Genomic DNA, 6,470 nt, shown 5'->3' with positions numbered 1-6,470 from the left:
TGTGGCCTAAACTGATTTAGATTTGGTCCAAATCATTCATTTGCTTTCACACTAATGTAACTTGATCAGAGCCTGTCCAAACCATAATGACAGTTGAGATTCATTTTGTCAGCCTTGTAATCATACCTTATTGATGTGGTTGCTCTGAAATGGCACATTGGAAAAAGCAGTCACCACTACAGGCAACAGTTTCATATAGTGGCCATGTCACTGGACATTCAATTCTATTCTGTAATGTGGACCTGTTTCAATAACTGTTTTACACGCGCACAAATGCTCACACGCACACACACACACCCACACACAAACAGGTGTGCTTGCATTAAGCTGATTTATGGAAGGGTAATGCAATTATTCCTATGCCTTAGCTGGAGGGTATTTTTATCCACAAAAACTAACCAGAAAAACATGATAACAAATCAAAAGTGATTTAGTTTAATAGTTTATATAAAGGATCGTTTATATCAAGGTTGCATCAAAGAGGTATCTATCAGAGGGGTGGCAGAGTGTGGACGTGGTGCCATGTGGGCAGCGTGGTGCCAGCCAGGCGAGGTGCCAGTCGGTCCGAGATGCATCCTCCATGCCAGCGCCCTGAGGGGGTGTCCTCATCACAAGGACAGGGAGGTCGTTAGGACCGGCTGTACTAAATCACACACACACACACACACACACACACACACACACACACACACACACACACACACACACACACACACACACACACACACACACACACACACACACACACACACACACACTCATAGTCGACAGGGCAGGAGAACACAAAGACAGAGCCTGCATCCCAATAATCTGTAATTTCTCAGTGTTTACTTCCCTTCGTGGATTTGAAAAGAAATGACTGGTATAAGAAATATGGTGGAAAGTCCCTACTGTAACTATTTTAAAAATTGTGGTAAGGAGTGTACAAGAGGACGCTTCAGAAAGAACAGATTATTGGGATGCATGGATGGAGGGAGAGCTACAGAGCAATGTGCAGGGTGAGTCAGTGGACTCGTCAGAGGTTTGGCTCGCATACTTTTGGTTCCTGTGAATCATATTAACTAATCTGACAGGAGACTCTAATAGATGATGGTGTCATGACACCTCTCCAGTTTTTGAAAGCTCATAGTATCAACAAAGCTTTAAATCGAGTGACTTATATGCCTTAAATGCATTCTAGGCTTTCGCACATTGTTTACTTTCCAGTGCGAAGTAAACAATGCCAGCCATTATCTAGATGTATTGTTCATGTTTCTTCCAGTGCCTCTCTAAAAAAGACAGCATGGTGAGCTGAGGTAGATTTTCCATTCAGTCAGCACTTCTGTACCGCTGGAGAGATTTCTTAAGGTACCACTTAATGTGCTAGGAGACAGGATCTAATGGATTGATACACAGGTTTTGACATGCTATTTGAGCATGGAGCTCACTATAATTGGTAATGTCATTGTGCATTAAACTAACGATATAAAGAGTAGTGCCCTGAGAAGAGTGTCTTTAGTAAATCTGTCAGATATCAGAGCAAAACGCTTCTGACAGCTATCTCAGGATGGTCGTGCTGGGCCTCACTGCAACTCAGCAGCATGAAACCCTTCCCGCCAGTCACAGGAAATTTGTTACATCTGATTTTTTTCTCTCCTCTTTGTCTCTTTTCAGCATTCTCCTTTTTTGTTCATCTCCTTGGCTTGTCCTTTAGGACAACTCATGTAATACGCTAAATCTTGACTTTTTAACATTTCCTGGTAAAGCAAAGGGTTAGGTGTTACAAAGTGTTAGGTGTAGTAAGGGACAGGCCATTGACCATGACACCGGCTGTCATCATAGGATGTGTTGATCCCTTTCTTTCAGAGGACACAGAGGTCAAGGGTCAAAGGTGAAGCCATCTCAGCACTACGCATGATCCACTCTGTGCTGTCATTAAGCATCATGTCACCTCAGATGGAGCGGCCGCAGTGGGAAGAGACACACTCCCAAGAAGCACGCAAGGGTTCTAAGAAACTCAAAGGTCAGAGTGGAGTATGCGATACAGTTGATAATCAAAGTAATCCGTAATCAGATAGGACATATGAGCTGTTGTGTCTTTCTTGTAAATCCATTGTTCTTGTCACCAAGTTAGTTACTGAAAGTTGTTGATTGCTTTTTACAGTAGCCTAGTTATACTCTATATATATTAAGATGGCGCTGAAGAACATGGCTGATGTTTTACAGTCTCCCAACCAATTGTGCTATTTTGTTATTGTTTTTGTGTAACTTATTTTTTAACTTAACCGAAAATAACTTCTGGACATCAGAAAAGCGTTTACTCACCATGGACTGGAATAAACTTTTTCCTTTAACGAGTCCGACGAGAAGGATATCTTGCTTTCAATGGAACAGGCCCTGATCCACGCCTTTTGCATGAAGAAAAGATGCCGGAAAAGGGGGCCGCAGATCGGGCAGCCTCCTGAGAATCCGGAGGCGAGCGAGTAAACTCCCACTACCATTCGTTCTGCTTGCTAACGTGCAGTCATTGGAAAATAAAATTGATGACGATTAAGATTATCCTACCAACGGGACATTAAAAACGGTAACATGTTCCCTTGAGACATGGCTGAACAAAGATACGGACAATATAGAGCTAGCGAGATTTTCCATGCACCGGCAGAACAGAGACGCTACCTCTGGTAAGACGAGGGATGGAGGTGTGTGTCTATTTGTCAATAACAGCTGGTGAGCGATGTCAAATATTAAAGAAGTCTCGAGGTATTGCTTGCCTGAGGTAGAGTACCTTATGATAAGTTGTAGACCACACTATCTACCAAGAGAGTTGTCATCTGTATTATTTGTTGCCGTCTATTTACCACAACAGAACGAAGCTGGCACTAAGACCGCTCTCAACAAACTCTATAAGGCCATAAGCAAAGAAGAAAATGCTCACCCAGAAGCGGTGCTCCTAGTGGCCGGGGACTTTAATGCAGGCAAACTTAAATCAGTTTTACCTAATTTTCCCCCTTGGTCATATGTGCAACCAGAGGGGGAAAAATCCTAGACCACCTTTACTCCACACACAGAGATGCATACAAAGCTCTCCCCCGCCCTCCATTTGGAAAATCTGACTATAATTATATCCTCCTAATTCCTGCTTACAAGAAAAAACTAAAGCAGGAAGTACCAGTGAATCGCTCAATACGGAAGTTGTCAGATGGCGCGGATACTACACTACAGGACTGTTTTGCTAGCACAGATTGGAATATGTTCCGGGATTCATCCAATGGCATTGAGGAGAACATCACCTCAGTCATCGGCTTCATCAATAAGTGCATTAACGACGTCATCCCCACAGTGACTGTACGTACATATCCCAACCAGAAGCCATGGATTACAGGCAACATTCGCATCGAGCTAAAGGCTAGAGCTACCGCTTTCAAGGAGCGGGACACTAATCCGGACCCTCATAAGAAATCCCGCTATGCCCTCAGACTAACCATCAAACAAGCAAAGCGTCAATACAGGATTAAGATTGAATCCTACTACACCGGCTCTGACGCTCGTCGGATGTGGCAGGGCTTGAAAACTATTACGGACTACAAAGGGAAATCCAGACACTAGCTGCCCAGTGACGAGAGCCTACCAGACGAGCTAAATGCCTTTTATGCTCGCTTCGAGGCAAGCAACACTGAAGCATGCACGAGAGCACCAGCTGTTCTGGATGACTGTGATAACGCTCTCGGTAGCCGATGTGAACAAAACCTTTAAACAGGTCAACATTCACAAAGCCGCTTGGCCAGATGGATTACCAGGAAGTGTACTCAAATCATGTACGGACCAGCTGGCAAGTGTTTTATCTGACATTTTCAACCTCTCCCTGACCGAGTCTGTAATACCTACATGTTTCAAGCAGACCATCATAGTCCCTGTGCCCAAGGAAGCGAAGGTAACCTGCCTAAATGATTACCACCCCGTGGCACTCACGTCAGAAGCCATGAAGTGCTTTGAAAGGCTGGTCATGGCTCACATCAATAGCATCCTCCCGGACACCATAGACCCACTCCAATTCGCATACCACCCCAACAGATCCACAGATGATGCAAGCTCAATCGCACTCCCTTTCCCTTTCTCACCTGGACAAAAGGAACACCCATGTGAGAATGCTGTTCATTGACTACAGCTCAGCGTTCAACACCATAGTGCCCACTATAGCTCATCACTAAGCTAAGGACTCTGGGACTAAACACCTCCCTCTGCAACTGGATCCTGGACTTCCTGACGGGCCGCCCCCAAGTGGTAAGAGTAGCCAACAACATGTCTGCCACGCTGATCCTTAACACTGGGGCGTCTCAGGGGTGTGAGCTTAGTCCCCTCCTGTATTCCCTGTTCACCCACGACTGTGTGGCCAAACACGACACCAACACCATCATTCAGTTTGCTGACGACACAACATCTCACCGACAACGATGAGACAGCCTATAGGGAGGAAGTCAGATAACTGGCAGTGTGGTGCCAGGACAACAACCTCTCCCTCAATGTGAGCAAGACAAAGGAGCTGATCGTGGACTACAGGAAAAGGCGGGCCGAACAGGCCCCCATTAACATCGATCCCCAGATCCTCAAAAGGTTCTACAGCTGCACCATCGAGAGCATCCTGACCGGTTGCATCACTGCCTGGTATGGCAACTGCTGGGCATCTGACCGTAAGGCGCTACAGAGGGTAGTTTGAACGGCCCAGTACATCACTGGGGCCAAGCTTCCTGCCATCCAGGACCTATATAATAAGCGGTGTCAGAGGAAAGCCCATAAAATTGTCAGAGACTCCAGAGACTCCAGACTGTTTTCTCTGCTATCGCATGGCAAGTGGTACCGGAGAGCCAAGTCTAGGACCAAAAGGCTCCTCAACAGCTTCTACCCCCAAGCCATAAGACTGCTGAACAATTCATAAAATCACCACCGGACAATTAACATTGACCCCCCCTCCCTTTTGTACACTGCTGCTACTTGCTGTTTGTTTGTTACCTATGGATAGTCACTTCGCCCTCACCTACATGTACAGATTACCTCAACTAACCTGTACCCCTGCACACTGACTTGGTACCGGTGCCCTCTGTATATGGCCTCGTTATTGTTACTCTTATTGTGTTACTTTTTATTATTACTTTTTATTTTAGTCTACTTGGTAAAACATGTCTTAACTCTTCTTGAACTGCTCTGTTGGTTAAGGGCTTGTAAGTAAACATTTCACGGCGCATGTGACAAATAAAGTTTGATTTGACTTGATTTATATCAGTCCCTCTAGGACTCTTTTTTTTTACCAACAATCCACTCCATATTATGTGACGACTTGCAAATTTGACCAATCACTGCACTATTTCCGCATAAAACAGTAAAATCATCGCAATGTTATCACATAAAACAGACCCATCACCGCAATACTAACAGAGGGCTTGCAATTTCAACCAACCACCTCACATTTACCGTCAGTGCCTTTTCGTGATGAATTGGACAAAATCATTGCATATTGCCATGCAAAATGTCAGAATTGCCCAGTAACATCAAGCATTTTTGCTTGCAAATATCACAAAAGATCCCTGCAAAATCCTGAAGGGACTGATATAAATATTTTATTGTTACTTGGCCCAGATAATAACAACACATTCATTGAATCAATGGCCCACAATGTAATTGGTTTCAAGAATGATTTAGACATAGTTTTATCTCTATGGATTTAGACATGAATATATACAGAAATCTACACCAAGTATTTTACACTATCACTAGCATTTTGAGACCGGTGCAGTGTATCCATGGCTTGATCCAAATCAAGCCCCTGAAACAATGGCAGCCATTTTGTTTTCCTAAAACACTGAGCTGTCTGCCCTGTCAGTCAGCCTCTCTGTTCAGATTGGTGTGATAGCTCTGATGCTCATCACACTGTCAGCCCGGGCTCTTCTTTCATTAGTCTGGGCCTGTCCGTCCGCCACACTAACACAAATCACATTGACATCCTAACTCGTCAGATACACACAGAGCAATTTAACTGATATTCATTAGAGAGATGACAAGAGCTGATGGGCCTCTCTGGAGGAGGAGAGGGGACTCATTTCTCCCTCTCTATCTCTCCACCCGCCTGCACGATGCTGAGTGACTTTGTTTTGGGATCAGTGAGGCGTGGCATCGCATATCCCTTTCCTCGGCTCGGGTATCCTCGAGACAAAGAAGAGACATCTCATCTCATCTGAATTACTTTCTACAATATAAAACCATCTACAAGCATTCTCCTCAATCTCCTGACATCTCCTGAAATGTCGCTTTTCAAGGGCTAAGGCAGTTGCTTAGTCTACCTAATGGTCTGTATTAATGCTCATTCAAACAGAAGTCCAATCATTTAGGACTTTCTCCTCAAGCCCCTCATTAACCCCCATAATGTCAACTATCTTATCTTCGCCCCAAAATCTTAGCCGTGTTCCCCAAGAAGTCAATACGATTCACTCACCCATCAA

Source organism: Salmo trutta, chromosome 7 (genome assembly GCF_901001165.1).
Source record: "Salmo trutta chromosome 7, fSalTru1.1, whole genome shotgun sequence".
NCBI lineage: Eukaryota > Metazoa > Chordata > Actinopteri > Salmoniformes > Salmonidae > Salmo > Salmo trutta.
The sequence above is the reverse complement of the archived record's forward strand: the minus strand, read 5'-3'. Positions refer to the sequence as shown.